General features: G+C 35.3%; 1 long non-coding RNA gene and 1 other non-coding gene across 3 annotated transcripts; both read left to right on the forward strand.

Moving 5' to 3' along the window:
- Positions 1–26,545, forward strand: LOC122213412. Of its 2 annotated transcripts, none has more exons than XR_006199499.1 (4): positions 1–114; positions 24,436–24,593; positions 24,680–24,765; positions 26,183–26,545. It is a non-coding gene; the product is annotated as an uncharacterized LOC122213412 (long non-coding RNA). The 2 variants fall into 2 exon arrangements; XR_006199501.1 differs by having other exon boundaries at positions 24,436–24,506.
- On the forward strand, positions 8,235–8,338 carry LOC122202785. Its single transcript, XR_006194881.1, has one exon. It is a non-coding gene; the product is annotated as a U6 spliceosomal RNA (small nuclear RNA).
- Positions 26,546–26,873: the final 328 nt, after the last annotated feature.

Raw genomic sequence — 26,873 nt, forward strand, 5'->3', positions numbered from 1 at the left:
AGTAGAGAATGAGGGTTAAAGTTAAGATTCAAACTCAGCACTCTGATTCCAGAAGACATGTTCTTTGCTGTTCACTCTGCTGCCTCTTATGGATTGTAGATGCTCTGGGAGCTTGTAAGTATCTGTACTTCCTGCTTCAGGGTATCCTCCTGGTTCTGACCCCAGTGCCTAGGCTTCAGGTAACCAAGGCAACCACCCTAAACTCAAAGTTCCAAAACACGTAGCGTATAATAAACGGGGTGATTAATCTTTTAATGATGTGGACCCTTTTGGTAGTCTGATTAAATCAAAGGATCTCTTCTGAGAATAATTCTTTTAAATTAAATAATTTATAGAATTATTAAGGAAATAATTGTATTTAAATATAGCTTATAAAATATTGAAAAAGTAAATTTGTGATGTGGAAATATATATGCTTCTTTTTTAACAAGATTTTGTGGTGGTTCCATAACTACATTAATTTCAAAATAACACTGTCTCCCATTGACTCCAAATGATATTTCAAGATATCACTACAAGAATTCATGAGACGTGAATAGAACCTCTGCCAGAGATTTCATAAACCTCTGTTTTGGGGATGGTGTTTGACTAGAGTGGACTGGAGTTGGGCATTCCCTTTCCCCAGGTCAATTAGGCTCAGATAACACCCCAGCAGGTTAGTCTCAGAATAACTAGTTCCCTCTAAGGGCAGGCCTTGTGGAGAAGAGCGGTGTTCTGGTGTATTTTAAGATGGCTCCTTTTTCCCTCTCCCTACTGCAAGGAAGCATGAGGGGATTTTTCTCCAGTATTTACTGTGAAAGCCTAGACAAGCTCCTGGAGACAAAACTCACCCAAATGTGGAGGCCTCCGTATAACCAGCTCCCCCTGGAAATTTTCACTCAGAATTGTCCACACAGAGCCTCCGGCAATTTGTCATTCGCAGTCCAGGGTCTTCAACCCCAGCACCTGTTCTCATGGCAGTTCCTGCTCCTGAGTTTCTTCTCTGGTAAGCCAGAACTCCTGGATTCACCTCTGTCTCCACTCTGAGAGGCAACAGTTTCCCCTCTGTCCTCCCTTACAGATTCAAGAACAGTTGAACTTTCAGTCTGTTCAATTTTTTAGTGTTGACAGGATAGGGTGGGAACATCAAAGTTCCTTACATGTGAAACTGGAAACTGGAAGTCCTATTTTTTGTGTTTGTTTGTTTGTTTTGGGAAAGAAGAAAGAAAGAAGGAATAAAGGAGGGAGGGAGGGAACAGGCAGGATCCAAGGATTTAGAAATTGTGTCCCAGAAGTTAGGCAAAGGCCTTAACTTTCTTTGGAGAAGTACAGTATTGGGCAGCCCAGAACAGCTGAGTTAATCCTTTACTGCACAGTCACCAACTGTTTGTACCTTTGTGTCAGTGCTTTTCTGCTTGTCCCATCCTCCAAAAAGAGATAAAGATCCCACTCAATGTAAATTTCTTTTAAAAAAATTTTTTTAACGTTTATTTATTTTTGAGGCAGAGAGAGACAGAGCATGAACGGGGGAGGGTCAGAGAGAGGGAGACACAGAATCTGAAACAGGCTCCAGGCTCTGAGCTGTCAGCACAGAGCCCGATGCGGGGCTCGAACTCAAGGACCGCGAGATCATGACCTGAGCCGAAGTCGGCCGCTCAACCAACTGAGCCACCCAGGCGCCCCTGTAAATTTCTTTTAGCATGTGAATTCTCTTAATCACCTTTTATCCCTAGTGCACATGTAGTGCCCAAAAATAGTAGTGGCTCAATAAGTGTTAAAAAATATCTGAACAGAAATAAATCAAAGTCTGTTCTTGTTTTTGTTTTTGTTTTTAATTAATGCTATTGAGGAAGTGTATAGTGGAATGCATTATTAAATAATGTAGAGATAGACTCTCATTATTGTCAACAATTGTGCATCTTACTAAATTAGTATATCTACATATTTCACATATTAGAAACAGATGAAACATAGGAAAGAGCAATCTAATAAGGATGAAAAGCAAAGTAGGTACTATGAAATATGATTAAGAAGAAATGTTATTAAATTTTATTTTAGATAATGTTCAACTGTTGCTCCTATAAGTTCCATAATAGTTCTAATAGGTCAGAGGGCTGCAAACTGTTACTCACCATCTAAATCTGGTCTGGCACCTCTCATTTATAAATAAAGATTATGGGAGCACAGCCAAGCCCATTCATTTATGTATTGCCCTATGGAGGCTTGTGCATTAAAATGGCAAACTTGAGTAGTTGCAAGAAAACTGGAGAATCATATGGCCCACAAAGCCTGGGATATTATCTTCTTAATTACAGACAAAATTCGGTGACACCTGCCATGATGAATAAAAAAAGTTATAATCATAAATTCAAAATATAGTTTGAATTATTTGATTGGTTGTACCCTGAAGCAAGTATGTTTACTATTATCCAATGTCAAAATTGGAATCTTTAATTTATCTACTAAAAATTCCAGGGGCACCTGGGTGGCTTAGTTAGTTAGGCATCTTACTGTTGGTTTCTACTCAGTTCATGATCTCATGGGTCAGGGAATCAAGCCCGGAGTCGAGCTCTGTGCCCACAGCACAGAACTTGCTTAGGAAGCTCTCTCTCCCTCTCTCTCCATCCTTCCCTCACTTGCTCCCTCTCTTTCTCTCTCTCTCTTTCAAAATAAATAAGTAAACACAATAAATATACATTAAAAAATTCCAAATATATAATTGCTAATATTAATAGGCTTTCATATATATTTATGTTAGGATTTTATCTATTATATTCCCTCTCTTTTCTTTGAAAGGGTTTAATTTCTAAATATATTGTTTTGTCCATTGGTCTTCATTTGATACAAATACAAACTTTTATCTATAAGATCTAAAGTTAGGATATTTTAATACTATTATTTACATTTAAATATTAATATTAACATTATTTTCCTTTCATTACGGACTGAGTGATGAAACAATGGTTCCTTTCCCTCCCACCCCGTAAATATGACTTTTTGTATCTATAGCCATTTCTACTGGCTCACAAAAATGTGGGAGCCTCCCTATAACTGGCTACCCCTGGAAATTTTCAATGAGTGAATTGAAATTGTTTCAGATCTGGCAGTGAAGAGGTTATTCTCTGTGACAGTTTTTCCTTGAATGGAGTTTGGTTGGTTGGATCAAGGGAATAATACTGAGCTTTCTATGATCCATACCAATGGACTTTTTAGCAGCAGGTAGCAGGATAGAGTTCTGGTTGCTCAGCTGTTACTTCCAAAGAGATATAGCAAGAGGATTGGGAAAAGATCCCACTAGACACTCACACCACACCTTCAGCAATAGTCTGGCTATAAGTGTGAGGGATGGACACAGTGATATTTGACTTTGATAAATATTTTAATTTATTTTAAATTAAAATTTAAATATTTAAAAATTTAAATATTTAAAATTAAAATAAAATTAATTTATTTTAAAATATCTTATTTGATAAGATATTTTAATTAAGTCACAATCTAATAAGAATTAAATGACAATTTTGAGATATTGGACTAGTGGGTTTTGAACTGGGTAGATACTTGAAAACATGGATTAAGTTGGAAACTCAGATGTGAGAAATGAGAAAGAGACAAGGACTTTACCACAAGTGATTTAAAACCAGTTCCTGGTACTATGGTATGGGGTCAGAGTGGGAATAACCAAAGCAAACATAATGAATAACTAATAATCTAATTCTTTGTTATAACTGTTTTCTTTAACAGAAATATAAATCTAGAGAAAGGTGAAAGCATAAAGTGGCATTAAATGCTCTAAAATTCAAGTTTAAAATGACACAGGGTCATGGATTGAAGAAAACCGTTACAAATTACGACTTATCCTCATTTTTAAAATGTTAATTAAATTCTCTCTCATTAGGAGTCACGAAACACTCAGAAAATGCTCTTTATTTTTGTGCAACATATGTAATGTTAACCAGTTTCTCTCTTGATTACATTCTAATTACTGTTTTCCTTTTTCTCTCGAGAACGTAGAAGGAATCTTGTTTTCCTTTCTAGTTTTGATTTCTCTTTCTACCCAATATTTACATTTACAGAATAAAAGAAATATAATGCCATAAATTTGCCAGAAAATGAAATTAGAACTATGTCAGCCAAAATTAATGAAGTGAAAAGCACTGTGACAACAAATAGATATTAGACGAGGAAGACCGTGAGAGTAAGCATAGTGTTTCTCCATTTCTTTCATCACTTTTTATCTGTTGTTATTCAGTAAAACAAATGCAGAAATAAGCTCCAATCAGGATTATTAGAAACATATAGTCTGTACCAAGATGGAATAATATCCATCATAATATTAATTTTTCATGGAAGTTATTGGATAACTTTTATGGAGTATTTTTGTTTGAGTAGACATATAAGGAATGGATTCTGAACTTAAACAGGCTGGGTTCAATCCTGGAGCTGCTGCTTAATAAACTCACTCAATCACTCTGTTGTTTGGGGTGATCTCCTCTGAAAAGTGGTGTGAGAATAAAAACACCTCTTTATTGTGAAAATTAAATAGGTTAGTTCAATTAGTATTCATGCTTGTGCTGACATGAAACAGTTATTCAAATCAACATCAACCATTACCTTATACCACAAAAACTAGCAAAAATATACATAAAATCCAAAATGTATTTTGATAAGAAAGTTATACTGAATCCTTTTCTTTTTTTAAAAATTTTTTTTTAACGTTTATTTATTTTTGAGACACAGAGAGAGAGCATGAACGGGGGAGGGGCAGAGAGAGAGGGAGACGCAGAATCTGAAGCAGGCTCCAGGCTCTGAGCCATCAGCCCAGAGCTCGACGCGGGGCTCAAACTCACGGACCGTGAGATCGTGACCTGAGCTGAACTCGGACACTTAACCGACTGAGCCACCCAGGCACCCCTATACTGAATCCTTTGGAACTAAGTTGCTAACTTAAAAGGGGGATGTTAAAGGTTTGCATTTCAGGGGCCATCATGGCTCTTGCTATTTGCTGCAGGTAACGGAAACTCTAAATCAAACTTTAAAAATGTAAACAATAAGTAAAATAGTGTATTATTTGACATAGCGGTAGATAGGAAGACCATCCAGGTTTTTTGTTTGTTTTTTTCTTTCTCTCTGGATATTTAATCAATGCATGTCTTTCCCTCATTGCCATAAGATGTCAGACAGAGACACTGAAACATTTTGGGTCCTGGTTCACACCCAGAGAAAGTGAAAACCTTTTTTTTTTCTCAAGCATGGAATAAGAGTCTTTCCCTTCAAACTAGTCATTTCTCGTTCACCTGCTCTGTGCACCAAATGGCTAAATTAACTGCACTTACCCCTATTGGAGTCAGGAGCAGGGGACTGAGGGAAGTTCCCCAGATCTATTTAGTTCTATGGAATTCAGAAGAGACAGATGTAAAATGAGTATTTGGTAGAAACGAAGCAGGGGGAGCAACTGCTAGAGAGGCAAAAGCACTGTCTACTACAATAGTGGACACTTTGATTATAGAACCTCATTTTAGCAGGGAAGTTGTGCACTGATAGAGTAAGTTGGTGCTAATAAAAAACTTCCACACGACAGTGTATCTCCCACCTGTGTACTACTGAATGGATTTTTATCTTTTTAAGCAGACTGACAGGCTATTACATGTAACCTCGACACACTGTACATTTATGCATAAAAGACTGATAAAAATATAATTTCCTCTAAATATATTTTGATTAGGAAAAGAGGCAAAGATGGAAAAAAAGATGAGGCTTGAAACATTTCCTAGGGTGGTGTGTTACAGAGAGAGAAGTATGAATGTGTGGAATAGGAATCCCCCCCATTGCTAATTCTTTCCAGGACTGACATTCAGATGAAATATATTTATTTGTAGAACTAAATATTCTTTAGTCATCAATCATTTCTGATTCTTTTTTTGAAGGAATAAATCTGTAGAAAGAGCAAGAAAGAGACAGTTAAGTGGGCAAAGATACAGAAATGTCTGTAATAATAGAGCCATGTGATTTAGACATAATTAGATTTTATGACTTTACTGTTATTATTTTCTGTTTTGCATATAAATTTGCATATATATGTGATCTCAACTCAAATGTATTTTAGTGGACAAAATAATGTTTAATTATATGATGCTGGTCATCTTAAGAATAGATTTTATATATATATATATATATATATATATATATATATAGTGTTTAATCAAAATATATTAAACTCGTTAGAAATGGTCTCCCACATTTTTTGGCTTTATGTTTGACTCCTTTTTGTTCTTTGTTAAATTCAAAAATCTATAACTGTAAAGTTATGAGAGGGAAAATCACAGTGGTGCCATATAGAAAGAATATTTAACAGTTTTTATTTTAAAGCTTAATTGAGCACGAGGAGTAGAGATTTTCAAAGTGCTAAATTATTTGAAGTATTTATAAAATAGCATATATTTTTTAAAGAATAAAGATAATAATTATGAATTCAAGTAACATCCTGCACCTGGACACAATTTTTAAATATGATTACGTATTTAATTCCATTTTCTCAATAATGTACCTTTTAGATTGAGAGCCTGAATTTATGTTCAGTTTCCAGATTAATTCCTTCACCAAATATTAGAGAAATAGATTGTATTTTGTGGGGGGACGCTGCTATGAATTCTTGTCTGCTTACTAATCATGGGACTTGTGTATCCTCTATTTCATCCTTCTTTGAGTTTATTGATTACCTCATCGACTTTTCTATTTCCAGCCTGTCTGTTCATTCAGACCAGTTTGCACCATTAGCAAAATACACAGTTTATGTTTGATTCCTCCTCTCCATACCCACTTTTGAAATTAGGCTTTGAAATACAGCAACTGGTTGGCATTAAATCAAATATTTTAAACTTTGCAATGAGGTAAATTTCAGTTTGTTTTTTTCTAAATTGAATGGAATATAAGCTGTTTTCAAAGTAAATAATGAAAGCTTATTAGAAAATTGCTTAATATTTGCAATACATGACAGTATTTAGAAACACATATGTTTGTAAAATTAAAAGATATACCTCAAGGCTGTTTAGATAAGAGTATTTTTACTGATATGATTTAATTTTTATTCATATTTGCTATGATTCAAAACTTTTAAAATAAGACACATTTTATCATTTAATGTACCATTTCTATTTCTATATGATACAAGGTAAAAAATCATATAATTTATATTTTCTCCATAATTTTTTCTTAGACATACATACTTTCATAGCATGATGGTGACATAATTCAATAGGTAGCTTTTTATTTCTCTTATGACTATATTTTATTCATGACTGAAAAACTTGAAAGTTAGTTCTAAATTGTCTGAGCTTCCCCTGTAATACTGTTATAGATTTTCATATACTGGGCTATATGCAGTCCCTATTATAAATAAAAGTTATGTATAAATTATATTCACGCATTGTATCATGGCATATCTATACAATCTTATTAGGGAGTTAAAACTGACCAAGGCCTGGTTTTCTATTTGAAATACATATTTCTACATGGAGAAAAATAATACAACAATGACTTTGAAACAGATCTGCCTCCTTTAAGTATGGTCAAAAACATGTTTCAAAGTTACATAAGACCTTTAGAAGTTAACAGTAATGACTTCTCAGTGACATAAAGAGTCAACGTTCTTTAATTCAGGTTTTATTAAGTTGAAAGCTACTTGTGGGGGAGGATTCTTACTTGTTTTAATGTTTGTTCATATTTCTAGTTATATTACTAATTGTATTTTGTTATATTTCTAGTTTCCAATACCAGTACTTAAAATGGTCTCTTCAGATCAATATGTGTTGTGCTAAATAATTAAGTAAATACATTTACTGTTGCTTATTCTCTGCTCTTCAATCCAGAGTTACTTCTTTAAGCACTGCAACCAAATTTAAAAATTTAAAAGACAATTTTTTAGGCATTTTATTCCCAACAGTCCTTGATGCTAGTAAGTCCATGGCATGCATTATGTCAAAGTTTGGAAGAATACCCATAGAATAAAAAAGTCAGTGGATTTTCTTTATAGATTATTTTTCAAATCCAATGTGGAGAAAATAATTATAAGGCAACATTTAACATTGTATAATCCAACCATTTAACTTATGTATTTATTTGAAAATGTATGTTTTATATCAAAAAAAGCTGAGATTATTAAAAGTAAAAACTTTAAAGATAGGGTTAGGGTGTAGTTAAGGCAATTCCAAAAGCTTGGATACACCTGTTACATACTACAACGTGAAGGATTAGGTCCAGTGCTTGCTTCACCAGCACACATACTAAAATTGGAAAGGTGCAGACATTAGCATGGTCCCTGTGTCAGGATGACACGCAGACTCATGAAGGATCAGGTGCGTAGAGGGTATGATGTAGGCAAAGGACAGGAGAGGTATGCAAACTGATTTTGGAGTAATCCCTTCCCTAGTCTAAGAGCTGGTGGGAGGATGATCTGAGGAATCTATGTGAGGTAGATTCTTGAGAAGGGAACCAATGCCTCACTCTCTGGTTGTAGTTGAAAGGGAAGCAAAAAACAACAACAAAAAGCTTTCAGAAGCTAGAGTTGCACCCTACCAAGAATAGTGCTGCATGCAGCACATTGTCAGAGAAGAAGAGTAACAATGCGGTTAGAATTGCTCAGGCAGGTCTCACACCCAAAGGCAGCCTCCAGCACACCCCAGTGCAGTAAAGGAGGCTTCTCTAACTCTTTCCGTCTCCTCTGAGGGATAAAAGTGTGGGTTAGATAAATAGAGCCCCCTAAGTACTCTGGGAGAGGGACAAGGTAGAGGTAGAGTATTTGCAGCAGGCTACCTGAGGACATAGCAGGTCCAAGGTATCAATTATGATTGACATATACAGCTTTGAAGATGAAGTATACTGATCCCACTTGTGGGTCACTGTAGACAGAGAATAGTTATGAGGCTTCTTGCTCCATTCCTCCTTGAATTAAAGAACATATGTGAACCCACTCACTCCAGGAAGAAATAAAATACAAAGGTGAAGGGAGAGAAATCAGAGAGCCTTGATTGAATAGAGAGTCATGACAAAAGTAATTCAGTTCCAAATGGAATAACACCAAGTTTATCTTTCTTTAATGGACAGTTTGTAACTATCCTACAATCAATAAAAAACTAGGTCCCATCATTTGTACTTAAAAGAGATATAAAGATAGGTATTCTTTACACACCTGATTCAAAGAAGTGTAAATTTAATGCACATTAAATTTGTAATTAGGTTGTTAAAAGCTCTGTAGGTGGTTCCATATCCCAGTCAAAACTATCCCCTTACTATGTTTAATCAAAATCGCCTGAAGGGCCTTTTAGTAAAACAAAGATTCCTGGACCTCTGGGATGGGGACTGAGAATTTGCATTTTTTAACAATTTTCCAGGTGATGCTGATGCTTCTGGTCTAAACCCTACTCTTCAACAACCATTGCCTTACTGTATATAACCATATTGTATGGTTTTTACTTCAGTCAAAATATCCAGTGTTTTTATCATGCCCACTATTTTCTATATCTCATTTAATAATCAAGCACAAGAGAAATGGATGGCTTTAGAGAATAAACCAAAGTCACTTTTATTTTTGCAGTTGCACTGTTGGGTGGCAGTTAAATTAAATCACAGCGTATGGGATGTGCCCAGAAGAATTTGGGCTTCTTTTATGGAACTGTGCTTTAAATTTTATCTGGTCCTTTCCACTTATCCTTCTCGGGTGGAAGGGTTGATGCAAGATTTTAGTATTAATGAAAGGTGCAACCTGTGTGATTATGCCAAATTTCCTACTAATGTATTTGTAATAGCAAATAAACAGTAACTTTGTTGAAATGATGCAGAACATAGTCTTGTCTGGGATAGAGAAGAGGGTATAGTTTGGGCATAGCATATTTTACTCTCCTGTTAGGTAACAAGGTATAATTGATGCCCATTAAAGCAGATGTCTGAAAAGTATTTGATGGATTGATAGAAGTGGCATGCTCTTCGAACTAAATATGCAACTAACAAAAAGTCAACGATTTTAACAATAGCTATATTATATACATTGTGATGTATATTTGATGACTCATCCTCAGAGGTGGGGCAAAGGATTTCACTAGTAGGTAAGAGCATAGGAACTCCTTCTTGGCCTCTTGGGAATTAAAAATCTTGTGTTGTTACATCCAAACTCCTACTCTGCCAGTGTGGGTCCAAGTAGTGAATACAACTGACTGAACTAAAAGTCTTTTAAAATGTATTAATTTAATTAATATTTCCAGGCATTGTTCTAAGCATTTATGACCTATGTTAATCTTCATAACAAGCCAATGAGATGAGAACAAGTTGAATAGACATTTAAGTATTTTGTCTAACTAGTGAGCAGAGTAATTGGGATTAGAATCTGGCATTTGGGGAGGGATTCTTACTGTTGTCAGTAAACTTGAGACTTTCTCCCCTTCATGAATCTATTACCATACCTACCATGAGACTATTACCAAATGTCTGATCCCCTTAATTAAATAATCATGGTAGTTTTCTCCTCCTAGATACCGCTGCACAATTGTTTACTCTTATTGGCCTGTTTCATTTTCCATTTCATTGAATTTTCTAATTTTCTTCCTAATTTAGACACTTTTCTTATGTCTGACTCATGGGTTCCCCTTTTATTGCCATTTGGTAAATGAATGCATTTTCAAAATTAAGACAACAGTCTTATATTTTTCCTAGTTTACTTTGGCAATTTCACCAATTTCCAGGTAAACAATTTTATTTTCAAGAGATACCAACATTTCCCATCCCAATGTTCTTTTTCAGTGTGAACCTGTCATTTCCCCAATGGGAGGTAGAATTTAATTTCCTTCTCCTTCAATCTAGACAAGTTTATAACTGCTTTGACCAACAGAATATGTGGGAAGGAAGCTATATATCTTCCAAAGGTAGGTCAAAAGAGGCTATCAGCTTTAACTCTGCTCTGTTGGAACACCATTCTGAGCAAAGCTAGTTGGCCAGAAGTCTCACTACCCTGAAACTACCACTAGGTTTAATATTTCCAAGTGTAACATTTCCAGACTTCCAGTTATCTCTGCTTATGCATGAAACAGGTGGGTAGATGAATACGATTCAAATCAATAATTCAAATCAATTAATAAAACCACTAGTGGAATACCAATGAGCCACCATAGATAATGAAATGAGAAGTAAAATCGTAGGCTTCCATATTTATCTTAAATAAGTTCCTTTCATGTCAAACCCTGCCCCTATTTCTGACCCACAGAATCTTTAAAAATAATGATTTAAGTTTAAACCATTAAATTTGAAGTGGTTTATTGTGCAACATTATTAACTTGAGTACCCATGTATTCTAAAACCCCCATTTTACAGCTAAACTTCTAGTAATTTTCTATTCCCGTCTCATCCTCCTCCTATTATGTTCTTTTTACTTTCAAACGTTGTATTCTAAATAGTACATTTGGCACTGGACACATTAACGTAAATAAGATGTAGTCTCTTCCCTCATGTCATATTTGGAAAATGTTTTATTTGGGAAAAAAGAACAAATATAGCAAAGTTTTAGATTATGTCAATTTTAGAAATAAACAAAGGCATTTGGGAGGAAATAAGAATCACAATCAATACTCAGTAGACTTAAAATTTATTTTATTTTATGTTTGATACATTTAATGAATGACTAATTCTATTTATTCTACTGCTAAATTAAAATTATCCTTTCTATTTCTATTCCTAATGTCGTTGCTGTAATGCATGTATTCTCACTGTGTGTTGTAAAGTTTCCTAATATACAGGCAATATATTCTGTCTCAATCTCTGGATGAAATTAAGTAATTAATTAGTTAGGTGATAGAGTATTAAAAGTCATGCAATAAGATATATGAAGAAAGACAATTAAAAAGTTCTCCTCAAAGGTGTGTAGAAAACCCAGAGATTGTCAGCCAGGCCAGGCCAGTATGTACAAAGACTGTGTGTACATTGTTCATATACAATGTGTTGTTGTCTTTATTATTTCATATTAAACATGTAACTTCTATCTTGGAAAAAATAAAAAGTATTCCTCAAGTAATTCAAATATTTAATCGAGATGATAAGACAGATTAGAAAATAAGTCAGTAAATTACTTTCCAGTGGTCCTATAACTATTAATTACCACACTCCAGACTTGTGTATACAGTTCCAGAATTCTATAATGTATCATTCTAAACTAAAGAGTACATACTTCCTATAGTCATTCCTCATGCTCCAGTTCCCTAAATGATGATGTAATGAGGGCTAGATATTTATCTGAACATGCAGCAGATTTTGCACCAGAGGAGAGAAACCCCAAAGGTCTGAGATCCCCTAACCTTGTTCACCTCTAAATAATCATCAAATATTTCTGGGGTAAAAAGGAAAAAAAATATCTCTAGGTTTATTACCCTTGCAGTGGAAGCAAATGGCTCCAGGGGAGGTAAGCTTTTAAATATCACCAGAGCAATTCACTGTGTCTAACTTCAAGAGGATGAAGTTACTGGTAGAGTTTATTGTGGACCCCTGCAGCCCGCTCCACAGAGGACACCGGCAGTTTTTGCCACTGAGGTAACCAACAGCTGTTGCTGCCACAGACATATGGAGAGGGAAGGCTGCTGTGTGCCCCTCAGAAGGAGTGCTGTCGCACTGTCCAGGACCAGGGTGTCCAGTCTCTCTCCCAACCTCGCACACACCTCACACCTCAGAACCCTGGCTCTACCATGTGTGTCAGTACTTCAGACCCTGCTCTACAGCTGCTTAGGCACCTGAGCCACCGTGTGGGGGGCTACCCAGTGCCCTGGACCCTGGAGCTGCTTTCATTCTGTGGAGCACCTGTGTTCCAGTTGCCAGCACTATGGCTGTTCCACAGGCACCACGCACCAGGTGAAGCGCTCCTACCACCGCTAGTGTGCCTAGTGTGCCCACAAGCCAGACCTGCTGCCACGAGGGTCTCTCTCAGCCACCACATCCCTGTGGGAAAAAAAGAGATCAAGAGGTCCCCCACCAGCCTTTGACACAGAAGACCCTAATAGCCCTTACCACCACTACAGTTACCCGCAGCATTGGCCACTGAGAACCCCTGCACCCATTGCTAATGCTGACTTCAGCCGATGGAGATGCATGGAGACAACACCCTTGGGTCTTTCCTGGAGCTGGAATTGCCACACCTCAGCCAGCTGACACCCTCACACTCTCCCACAGGTAAAGATCTTTCTGCACCAAAACCAATATGTAAAGTCTAGAACAGGTGACTGCTCCATCAAACGTGGAGCCACCAACACAAGACTGTAGGAAACATGATACTACCAAGTGAACACAATAATTATAAAGCACATGAAGCCTATATGGCTTATGGGATATTGTCAACAAAAACAATTTTTGCATTATGAGGATGCCCGAAGTGGAAAAAGAGACAGAAAACTGATTTAAAAATAAAATGTATGAAAACTACCTAAAGCTGGAGAGAGATACAGACATGCAGGTACCTGAAGCTTATATGTCTCCGTGCAAATTCAACCCCAAAATGACTACATCAAAACACATTATAATAAAACTGTCAAAAATCAAAGACAAAGAATATTGAAAGCAAAAAGAGAAAGGAAACTCATCTCATACAAGGAAACCCACTGCAGCTATCAGCACATTTCTCAGCAGCAACCTTGCAGGCCAGGAAAGAGTAGAATGATCTATTCAAAGTGCTTAAAGAAAAAAAAAATCAAACAAAAATACTTTACCCAGTAAGTCTTCCAAAATAGAGGACAGATGAAGACTTTCTCAGACAAACAAAAACTGAGGGAGCTCATGACCCCTAGATCTGCCTTACAAGAAATGCTAAAGGGAGTTCTTTATGCTAACATAAAGGATTTTGATTAGTAACATGAAAACAAACTGAGTTTTAGCTAACATCAAAACCTATGTTGTTAAAACTAATGATATATTTTCTTTGCAATCTAGCAAAGTTTATGGTACACCTTTTTTGATTCTATCATGAACACAGGACTATTAGGAAAAGCAAGATGACATTAAATAGTGTTCAAAGAAACATTTGTTTTATCAAAATAATATACTTCCATTTAAATAGCTTTGTTTAAGTGGCCTGCCATTATTCTCCTGATTACCAATTTATCAATTTTTATGGTACATTATACATTTATATAATTCCTAGTAACTTAAAAATAAGGTTTAGCTCTATGTTACAGCTATTATTTTATCTTCAATGATTTTATTTCAAAGTACATGTGTAATAAGGGGTACTGTCTGAGGAGCACAAAATATACTGCTATATTATTTTCTAAATGTTAGCTATGTTATATTTGAAAAGTCACCTGCCTCTGTGGTGTTTCCTTTGAAACATGACCCTCTCTTTTTTACCTGTCATGCATTTATAGCATTAAGGTAATAGTTGAGTGAGACAAAACCATTCAGACTGTATTTCATTATGGTATGGTGGGCATCAGGCAATAGTTACCCTCAAAGGCTTTAAAATGATTTCCACAGAATTGTGTCAATCGTCATCAAAAGTGAATGTGTTGAAATCAAAAGTGAGAATCTTGCTATAGTGTATCCAAGAAATAAATTTAAATAGTGTTTCTCTTTGATTGTAGAATATTATATTACATAGTCTATTTTAAATTATTTGAAAAATCTTTTTTCCAAACAAACTGATATTGTCTAACCTGCATGCATAAAATTAAATTAGGGCAAACACAAAACAAAGTTATTTTCTTAATTGCCAAACAAATTCACTGTTTCATAATCAAAGGCAGATACTCCAGGGCACGAATTGCACAGAGTTAATTCACGCTTAGGTGCATTGATGGCTCGGAGCCTTCAGCCTCATGCTTAGCAGAACACTAGGTGTGAAATATTACAACACAATTCACAACCTGTCATGTCTTATGGCTTAATTAGGAATGTTTATGATCTTGTTACTCATATTCTATCAGTAATAGACAACTAAAAAAAGAGACAAGGGACCATTATATGCAGAATAGTGTCATCATCATCGCATAAACTGAAAGCTCAAACTGTGGTTTAATTCAGTCTGGAATGGTAACTAAAGAAATAACAAAAATAAGTATCATAGGAGAATAGAACCACACAAATACTGTGTCCAAGAAAAGAACTGTGAAGTGATATATGCATGTATTATTTGATCTCCTTATTGGATACATGAATATTTGGGTGTATTTAATGGGGTTAAAAAGACATTCAGTCTAATCATCCAAGAAAACTACATATATTCTGAAAAGGAGGAAATTGGTTTAACCCATCAACACCATAGAGGGTGTTTGACCCTTAATGCATAAACTCAAAAAAGATTTTGTTTTATTCTGTGATGATAAAACCTTCAATATTTTTCAATATTTCTTATAACTTAAATGACTACCTAGTAATTTCACAACTTTTGGATTCTGTTTTTGTTTTCGTATCTATGTAGTAGTAGATAAATATTTAATAATTTACATCAGTAAAAAAAATATAGTAAAGGAAAGCTCATTTTAAGACTGTTGGTGTAAAATGCACTTACAGAATGATATGTTATAATACATCAAAAAAGATATTGGGCATGCGGTTTAGTAAATTAGGATTAAACAATATGTATACTGGAATCAGACCTGATCAAATATGAATGTCCTATTTTTACCTGTAATATGTACTGTAGATTTAGCTTTTTTTTTTTTTTTTTTTTTTGTAGTCAGGGCAAATAGATCTTTATATGTGTGTTTGTACTGGTCAAAATGTGAGTATCTACTATAGTCTGCAAGTGCAGTAGTTGAAACCACTACTAAAAAAAAAAAGAGTCTATTGTGATTTTTTAAAAATTTCTTTAAGTTCATTTATTTATTTTGAGAGAGAGAGAGAGCAGAGAAGGGAAAAAAAAGAAAGTGAGAAGAGAGAGAATCCAAAGCAGGCTGTACACTGTCAGCACAGAGCCTGACTCAGGGCTTGAACCCACAAATCATGAGATCCTGACCTGAGCTGAAATCAAGAGTTGGATGATTAACTGACTGAGCTACCCAGGTGCCCCAAAGTCTGCTGTGATTTTTTAGGCACCTCCATTTCATCCCTTAGCGCTCAGGAGTTCCGTTGTGTTTTTGGTTTTGTTTTTTTTCCTGGTCAAGAAGGGTGCTATTATCATAGCAGGAAATGATTAAACCAGATTACTCTGACAGCTTTTGCGAAAGTGGGAAAGGCATCATTTATTTGGCAGTTTCTACTCAATCTGCATTGAATTTCCTTAAAACATTTAGAAAATGATTGTATTAATTTTAACAACAACAACAACAACAACAAAGAAACTGTTACCGAGATATTGATGGTTTCATAAATATATTTGAATAAACTGGTATTCACTGAAATATCTAGTTCTAAACCTGACTGATTTGATTTATCTGTGTCAGCCATTACTCATCCATCCATTCATTCAACAAATATTTAGTGAGCACCTTGTAAGAAGCAGCACTGTAATATACTCCATCTATAGCAGTGAATAAAACTGGCATTCTCCCATACATTGAACAAAATTTCAGGTTTTTAGCTCCTTTCCAATATTAAACATTAGGGTTTTCCCATTTAAAAAAATTTGTTTATTTATTTTTGAGAGAGAGAGACAGAGAGCAAGTGGAGGAGGGGCAGAGAGAGAGGGAGACACAGAATCCGAAGCAGGCTCCAGGCTCTGAGCTGTCCGCACAGAGCCACACCTGGGGCTGGAACTCACGAACTGTGAGATCATGACCTGAACCAAAGTGAGATGCTCAACCAACTGAGTCACCCAGGCACCCCAGGGTTTTCTCATTTTTTAATACTGGAAGTATTTCATATCATCTGTGGAGTTAATATAGATACACTTTGTAACTCAATGAATTTAATCTCCAGTTGTGTTTCATCATAAGCCATATGCGTGAACCATTGTCACAGAAAAATTAGAATGATGGACATATTTTCTCTAAACTTTTATAGTTATCAGTTTTGTTGGATTATATAGTGTTCAAGCAATTATCCAGGAATATTGGGCAATAATAATAACCATTCTTCCATATGTGAGGAATTGAGAATAGTTAAAACATTAAAACATCTTCTTTGAATGAATCAATGAAAATAGTCCTCTCTATTGATAAAATATACTTGGTAATTTTTCAAGTACTTGTAAATTACATCATGTGTTAAGTCATAACAAAGGACATATGCAGTATTGATAGAAACATACTGCACAGGAGGAAACTGCATTTTTGCCTTCAGTAATTCAGTTATTTTTAAACTTCATGGAGGTTTATCGGCAAAGTACAGATGTTTTTGGTTATTTTGAAGATAAAGACATATATAATTATTTTAACATAAAGACAAAGATTTTAACTATAAGTACTCTCACAGGGAAGAAATAACAGTATCCCCAATTCCCAATTCTGGATTGCATCATCAGCTTATCTGTAGACATCAATAAGATCATCCAAAAATTGATCTTTCAAATAAATAATATACAAGACATGCCTCTTAACAACCTCTTGTCACATTAAACTCAATGAGTCAATTATAGCATAATGTGATCTGATTATAGTCAATCCATTATTGAACTAAAAATGCATTTAAATGGATTTGAAACAAAATTAAAATGGTTTCATAGTTGCAACATCATGTTTTGTTTTTCTGTTTCTTTTCCATAATCGTGCTTTCTTCTCTGCATTTAAAAATTCTCTCATATCATTATGACAGTAATATAAATTTTCATGATGTAGTGTTTGGGGGAATAATAAAATAGAGGATTCAAATTATTATTTTATGAATTTATTTAAGACTGGCAATCAATCCTGAAGTAATTTATATTACTTCAGAATTCTTCCTGATTTATTTTAGTACTTTTTTTGAAAGTTTAATCTCAAACCTTAATTTTATTTATTTATTTGTAAGTTCCACTATACCATACTCTTGTAAATGACTTTTTAAAACATTTTTAATGTGTATTTATTTTTGAGAGAGAGAAAGAGAGAGAGTGTGAGCAGAGGAGGGGCAGAGAGAGAGGGAGACACACAGAATCCAAAGCAGGCTCCAGGCTGTGAGCTGTCAGCACAGAGCCCGACATGGGGCCTAAATTCACAAACTGTGAGATCCTGACCTGAGCCGAAGTCAGATGCTTAACAGACAGAGCCACCCAGGCTCCCCAGTGACTTTTTTTTTAAATACAATTTATTGTCAAATTGGTGTTCATACAATACCCAGTGCTTATCCCAACAAGTGCCCTCCTCAATGTCTATCACCCACTTTCCCTTCTCCCCCACCCTCCATCAACCCTCAGTTTGTTCTCAGCATTCACGAGTTTATGGTTTCCCTTATGGTTTGCCTCCCTCCCTCTCTGTAACTTTTTTTTCCCCTTCCCTTCCCCCTCCCCAATGGGTTTCTGTTAAGTTTCTCAGGATCCACATAAGAGTGAAAACATATGGTATCTGTCTTTCTCTGTATGACTTAGCTTAACACTCTCCAGTTCCATCCACGTTGCTACAAAAGGCCATATTTCATTCTTCCTCATTGCCATGTAGTACTCCATTGTGTATATAAACCACAATTTCTTTATCCATTCATCACTTTATGGACATTTAGGCTCTTTCCATAATTTGGCTATTGTTGAAAGTGCTGCTATAAACATTGGGGTACAAGTGCCCCTGTGCATCAGCACTCCTGTATCCCTTGGGTAAATTCCTACCAGTGCTATTGCTGGGTCATAGGGTAGATCTAGTTTTAAGTTTTTGAGGAAACTCCACACTGTTTTCCAGAGCTGCTGCACCAATTTGCATTCCCACCAACAGTGCAAGAGGGTTCCCGTTTCTCCACATCCTCGCCAGCATCTGTAGTTTCCTGGGTTGTTCATTTTAGTCACTCTGACTGGTGTGAGGTAGTATGTCACTGTGGCTTTGATTTGTATTTCCCCGATGATGAGTGACGTTGAACATCGTTTCATGTGTCTATTGGCCATCTGGGTTTTTTCTTTGGAAAAGTGTCTATTCATATCTTCTGCCCATTCCTTCACTGGATTATTTGTTTTTTGGGTGTGGAGTTTGGTGAGTTCTTTTATAAGTGACTTTTAAAACTGCTAGTTTGTATAAGGAGAATTCATACAATCATCTTTCCAACACATATATTTAAATATTAGTTTGTAGTCTTAAACGAAAGGAAAAATAATTCACATATCAATATAAAAAGATCCATGATTATTTTATAAGAAGTATTTTATATTTCAAAGTTTATTTCATAAACATTATTACTATACCACATTTTTTCATCTTCATATTTAGAGGCCAATTGAAACAACAGACACTGGGATTTTAGCACAGTATGAAGAGAATTAATTATGCATCTCCAATTAAGGCCAATTAGAGTTGTACTTCCACTCCCTTGCACACCATGCAAAAACTCTACCCAAAGTGTCTAATATGTAGAAAGTTCATTAACGTTAAGTTTGGTTTCCATGTCTATTATCATCTCCTGTGGTGTGTACATTACTAAAATGTAATGGAAATTATCTATTAGAGATGTATAACATCTAAAACTATCATTTATAGGGACTTTAAATATGAAACTGTACATTAACATTAGTAACATTTCTAGGCTTTTGCAAAATATTTCAGGAAGTTTGGATTGAATGGCTTGAGAAAAGAGAATTTTAAAAATCCATTATCCTAAAGGTTTCATTCAGGAAGTAATAACTATGCTGTACTAAAATGAGTCTTAAAAGCTCTCTATAGTTCTTTGAAGAATTATAAATTGTATTTCTGTTGGCAGATATTATTATTTCTTGTATATGTACAGAGATAGAATATCTTTTTAAAAAAATGTTTATTTTACTTTATTTATTTATTTTTTTAATGTTTAGTTTTTTGAGAGAGAGAGAGAGAGAGAGACAGAGACAGAGTACAAGTGGGGGAGGGGCAGAGAGAGGAGAGACAGAATCTGAATCCAGCTGGAGGCTCTGAGCTGTCAGCACCAAGCCTGAGGTGGGGCTCAAACTCCTGAACTGTGAGATCATGACCTGAGGCAAAGTCAGATGCATAACAAACTGAGTCACCCAGGTGCCCCCAGAGGGAGAATATCTTACTACTTCACATTCTCAATGGATTTCTTCTATAGTATGTATTTACAAATAGTATGTTTTATATTGAAGAGCACTGGGAACCTATGCAAATTTGATTCAAAATAAGAGATTTGAGAATTAGACAGCCAATAAACATTAGCCTTTTTGTTAATGGTCTTATATGGTCTATAAAATAGTTCATAAACATCTGTTTAAAGCTATCTATATGCTGCTTTTGTAAAATATTCTTTATATTTTGAGACAATCAAGGTATTAATCTGAACATGGTATTTTAGACCAAAACTGAAATTTTTATTTGGAAAACTTTATTTTTTCATGCAGAAATAGCTTTGGGGCTGATATATAAGTACTATATTCAGGTACAGATAAAAAATTAATTATTAATCAAAATTACAAATACCAAATAAATACCAACACACCTGGAAATGACTATTGAGTTCAGCTTTGGGATACTATAGGCATGTAATATGTTAAGATACACACATACATAGGCAGTTGAATTGCATCAGTGCAGTTCATTGGAGAAGGGCAAGTCTTCAACAAAATAGTAGAACAGCTGGATATCTTTATTTTCTTAATTTAAATCCAAGTTAGTTAATATATAGTGTAATAATGTTTTCAGGAATAGAATTTAGTGATTTTTCACTTACATATAATATCCAGTGCTCATCCCAACAAGTGTCCTCCTTAATGCCCCTTGCCTATTTAGCCCATCCGCTCCAGCACCCCTCCAGCAATCCTAAGTTTGTTCTCTGTATTTAAGAGTCTCTTATGGTTTGTATCCCTCTCTATTTTTATATTATTTTTGTTTCCCTTCCCTTATGTTCATCTGTTTTGTATCTTAAATTCCACAGTCATGTAATATTTGTCTTTCCCTGACTGACTTATTTCACTTAGTATAATGCACTGTAGTTCCATTCATGTTGTTGCAATGGCAACATTTCATTCTTTTTTGATCACCAAGTAATATTTCATTGTGTATATATACCACATATTCTTTATCCATTAATCAGTCGATGGATACTCGGACTCTTTCCATACTTTGGCTATTGTCAGTCGTGCTGCAACTGGATATCTTTTAAGAAAAACAGTGTCTATAGAGAAAAACAATATACTTTAACCCATATCTCAAACCATAAAAAAAATTAGTTTAAAATGGGTTGAACCCACAGTGCCCTTATCAAAAATTTTTAAAAAGATAAATAGAACTTCACAAAAAATAAAACTCATTAATCAGAATTTACCAGTAGAACATAAAAATGAAAGCTATAGATTGGAAGTATTTAATACATGTACACATATAATATATGAGTATATGTGTCTATGCATGTGTGTCTGAAAAATGATATATAAAAGATCTCTACAAATCAGTGATAAGATAAATAGCACAATTTTTTTTAATAAGCAAAATTCGGTCAGACATTTCACAAAAGAATATATACCAATAACCAGTGAGCACATGAAAAATTACTCAACATTGTTTCTCATTATGGAAATGCAAAACAAACTCTACACTCACTAGGATGGGTACAATTAAAAAACCAAAACGTTGGCGATGATGAAGAATAACTGGAACTTTCATACTTTCCTAGTAGGAGTATACAATGGTAGAGCCACTTTGCCAATCTAGTTGACAGTTTCTTTAAAAGCTAAATGTATGCCATATACCTGTTTTATATTATAAACACTTTTAGATATTTACCCAACATATGTTCACAAAGAGACTTATAAGGAATATTTGATGCAGTTTTACTCATAAGAACTAAAAACTGGAAAAAATATAAGTGTCTATCAAAACAAGAATGGGTAACAAATTGTACAAATAAATTCTATGAAATTCTACTCAGCAATAGATAGCAAGATACAATCTACACAACAGTATGGATGACTTTCAGGACATTATTTTGAGAACAAGCAGTAGACTAAAAAGAACCCATACAAATGTTTTAATACAAATGAACTTCAAGAACAGGCAAACTAATTTATGGGGAAAGAAATAAGAACAATTTTTGACTGAAAATGTTCATAGTAGGGGCTGGTTGAAAGAGATACAAAAGAAATCACCAAAGTTATAGAACTTGTCTATATTTTGTGGGGGATATGGTAGGTATATGTTAGTCAAAACTCATTAATTTGTACATTTAAGAACTGTGCATTGGGGCACCTGAGTTGAGCATCTGATCCTTGGTTTCTGCTCAGGTCATGATCCTGGGGTCGTGGGATGGTGCTAAGCATGGAATATGCTTGGGATTCTCTCTCTCTCCTTCTGGCCCCCCACCCCCACTTGTGTGCTTGCATGTGCTCTCTCTCTATCAAAAAAAAAAAAAAATTAGAAGAAAAAGAACTGTGTGCTTTACCTAAGTAATCATATATCAACAATAGAAGCATACATAAGATAGATGTTGTTTTACATTATTTGCTTGTGTAGTTGTGTATATAGTAAGTGATATGGGAAACAAAGGTAGAAGGAAATGGTAGATAAAATTAAATTTCCTTATAGCCTGCAGCCCATTGACAAATACTTAAGGCAGGCAGAATATAACAGGAATTCCCTACTGTCTTAATGTTAATGCTCTGCTAGAGGGAAAAACAGCTTAAGCTTGACAATAGCAAGGCATCCGGTATCACAAGTCTTCTTCAGCATATGAAAATCCTTTCGGAAACTTACCTTGCCTTTACCTCCCCCAACACCCAAGTATATAATCAGTCTCCTCACAGTGACAGGGCAGCTCTTTCTGCTCATGGGGCCTGTCCCTGTGCTTTAATAAAATCACCTTTTTGAACCAAATACGTCTCAAGAATTCTTTCTTGGCTGATGGCTCCAGACCCCTTTCAGTCCAAAACCACATCATTAAGGTGTTGAGAAGTATAAAAAATTTGAAATTTCAGCCTATTTGTAACTGGACAAATTTGCCTACCCCTGATTTATGGATGGTGGCAGAAGAATGGGGATTTCTAGGTTGGAGTCAAATGCCTGTATTACATAACATGCAGGAAGGCAGGATGACCTGAATGCTTGCATCAGTTCCCTTTGCTCCCCAAGTCCAACAGGAGAGCTGAGGAGGGGCCCAGGTAGATGCTACATGTGCACCACAGGTTTATATCATAGCTAAGGAACCATAAGCCTAGGAGAGCCTCAATTTTGTAAGCAGGATGCTAGCAAACCTGCCACAATATTCAAGAACACCTGCAAAGAGGTGGTGTATTATTTTGTTCAGGAAATGTATCTATTCTTTGCCCTGAAGAGAGGCACTACATCTCTCTTCCAAAGCTGTTTTCTATACAAGCATCCTTGAAAAGATATCTGGAAAAAGCTGATTTTAGTTATGGAGAAAGTCCATGGAGAACTGTCTCCCAACATATGGATGTATTTTTTAAATGATTATTTATTTTTGAGAGTGGGGGGAGGGACAGAGAGAGAGAAAGAGATCTAAAGCAGGCTCTGCACTGTCAGTGCACAGCCTGATGTGGGGCTAGAAACCACAAACAGCAAGATCATGACCTGAGTTGAAATCAAGGGTCAGATGCTAAACAGACTGAGCCACCCAACCACCCCACAACATATGGATATTTTTATTTAAAGATAATTATTTGGGAAAGTACTACAGCCTTTAAAAGATTTTGTTTTAACATGTAAGTGTATGTGTGTGTGTGTGTGTGTGTGTGTGTGTAAATATGCAATATTATGTCAATTTATCCATATACGTTTCTGCAGGAACTAATGTAAAAGAAGACCAGTACTATCTGTTTTTAGGGATTAACAAAGAGTAAGCTTTCTTTTAGCTTTCATAGACGTTTAAAAAAATACTAAGGTCAATGATATAATTTATTTTGAAAAAATAAACTTTGCTAAATATTGTTTTTTGTTGTTGGTTTTTATGGTTTAATGCTTTTCCTTTACCTTTCTGCATTCTCAGAAATCAAAGAGGATGTAGTTTTTGTTTTAAATGTTTGTTTGTTTATTTATTTATTTATTTATTTATTTATTTATTTATTTATTTATGTAATCTCTACACCCAACGTGTAGCACCCACACCCCCAAGATCAAGAGTCACATGCTCTTCCAACTGAACCAGCCAGGCACCCCAAAAAACTGAGAAGGTGTTTTTTTTTCCTCATTCTGAGAATGATAGATGTATTTTGAACTTCCTGGTATTCTCGTTCTTTGAGGGAATGCTGGTGCACTGTCTTTAGAGTTAAAACATATATGATAGAGTAAGTTTTTATTGAAAAAGAAAAGTTTTAGTCAGGAAAACATGTATCTCATTTTTGAGAGATGAAATAAAAGCACCTTGATTATAGCAACAGGTATCAAAGTTCAACACTAAAATAACACTTGATTTTTTTGGCCTTATCTTTTATTATTCTCACAACAGCAACCTACAAAACAAAAGAGGACGTTTATAAGAAAGAAGGAGAGAAAGATAACAAGGCATTTCCATTCTTGGTGAGAAGTTATGAAAATATTTCTGTATAAAAGGAATATTAAACTCACAGTGAAAAACCCTACATCTCAGGAGTCACTGAAGCTGATGTACATATTTATATTTCTTACACTCTTTTGTCAATCATGATGTTTAAAAATCTCTCTCCTAAAAAATACACTTTAATATTTTACAGCTTGTTTTTTAAGAGTGCACTGTGCTAACCAATTGAGAAAAAATTATAGACAGAAAGAGAAACAAGAACAAAACCACCTTATTTTGGTAAGAGAAATAGATTATATAATAGACCCTATTTATCTGTAAATTAAATTGGGGCACCTGAGTGGCTTAGTCGGTTAAGTGTCCAACTTCAGCTCAGGTCATGATCTCCTGGTTCGGTTCCTGAGTTTGAGCCCCGCGTCAGGCTCTCTGTTGACAGTTCAGAGCCTGGAGCCTGCTTTACATTCTGGGTCTCCCTCTGTCTCTGCCCTTCCTCCACTCATACTCTGTCTCTGTCTCTCTTTCTCTCAAAAATAAAAATAAACATTAAAAAATTTATCTGTAAGTTAAATGACTCCTCATGAACTCACTAGCACCAGAATGAAAGTTGAAGCTATCTTCTAAAAAGAGAAAAACCTGAAATAACACACAATGTAATACATGCTGTGATCCACACACAAGTATGGGGTGGAACATCTTTCAGGTTTTGGATAGATCAGTATAAAAAGAAATAATCTTTTCAGGCAATACATTTAAAGCTTCATCAAAATATTTTGAAATTTTAGATATTAAAATAGGGTTTTCTGATTAAGAACAATTTCCTTGCCACACTTTGCCAAAAGATAAATAGAACAGCCTTTAGTGGATATAATGAACTCAAACATTGTTCCCAATGCTCCGTTCTGATTCTGTTCTGGGGCAGCTTTTCAACGTTAACGAAACTGTGGATCCAGATTTTCTCTTTAACCTTGGCTTCTGGGTCCTAGAGCATGAGCTCTGTTCCAGTTGGGATCACCCTCTCCATCAGCACCTCCATTTCTCTTCAGAAAATGTGGAAGGTCAAAAATTTGAACAGGAGACTGCCTTGCATTTTTCACCTACCCATAGCCCTTCCGGGCATTTAAGATGTGATGAGGTGCATTCCACTGAGAAAAATGCTTTTTGGGTCATATTGTCAAAGAAAAATATAGCAAACAATCAAAAAAAAAAACTATCTACTTAGAGGTTCAGGGAAGGATACCTTGTTATGGATGACTTTTCACTGAGAATAAAGACAGTGCTTCTGGCTTCCCTGAGACTCATGGAGGATACAGTCTCCAGGGTGACAGTGACAATGACTTCTGTAAAGGACACAATAGTCTCACTCTGGAATATGCCTCAGGCGTTCTCTGTCTACTGAGCTATGAAAAGGAGCTGTTGGGCGGAGGGCTCTATGGAGAGAATGCCACTTCACATTTAAAAACTTTTCAATTTCACACCGGTGCCCTCAGGAAAAATCCAAACTAGAGCTGACCTCTAGGTATCAGCCACCCTTAGCTCACATTTCTTTTCTTTTCCTCCCTGCTTATGCTCCAGATCTACCAAAACACCTTGTAATTCTTGAAAGAATTGTGCTTTCTGAATCTCAGGGTTTTCAGCCTATGTATTCATGTCATTATACACTGTATAATAATAATTCCTTGTCTGTTTCTTTCCACAGCTTGTAAGCTGCTTCAGAAAAAGAGACCATTTCTTTTCTGCTTTTATATTTTCAGTCCTTGGCAAACAGTAGCAGGCAAGAATTTAGATGATTTAATGAATTAATTCCCAAATGAAAAAAAATTATAATTTTAAATTAGGAACCTTGTTCCTAGAATTGTACTCTCTACCTAAAGATTGTAACAACTGGCTACATATTAACAAGAATGCTGAGGCCTCCATTATGATAAAGGAGCCCTCCTACTCATGGCTGTAATTACCCTTATAGGACTATTAACATGTGTTTGGTACTGAGCTATTACTGAGAACTAATTTTCTTTTCAATTAATAGAAAGCAGAAGTATATATCAGTTTTACAAACTGATCAAAGGTGTAAATGAACTACTATTGCATTATTAAAATAAAATAAACAATTTTCAGATTATATGAATAAATATTGATGTTTTCCCTCATTCCCTAGTACCACTCTAGCACGTGCTATGTTAGACTAAAAGATTGTCTACATATAAAAATATTAAATATCAAGAAGCCAAAAAAAGCCATATAAATTATCAGTATAAGCTAGCAGATGACCTCCCACCCCCACCACCTCCATTATAGGGCATTTTGAGAAGCACCTAGAGTCACGGGTTTACTCCTGTGTTCTAACTGGGTCAGATGACAGAATTTTTCGTTAAGCACTTGCCTGCTGA

The sequence above is a fragment of the Panthera leo genome, chromosome A1, assembly GCF_018350215.1.
Source record: "Panthera leo isolate Ple1 chromosome A1, P.leo_Ple1_pat1.1, whole genome shotgun sequence".
Classification (NCBI taxonomy): domain Eukaryota; kingdom Metazoa; phylum Chordata; class Mammalia; order Carnivora; family Felidae; genus Panthera; species Panthera leo.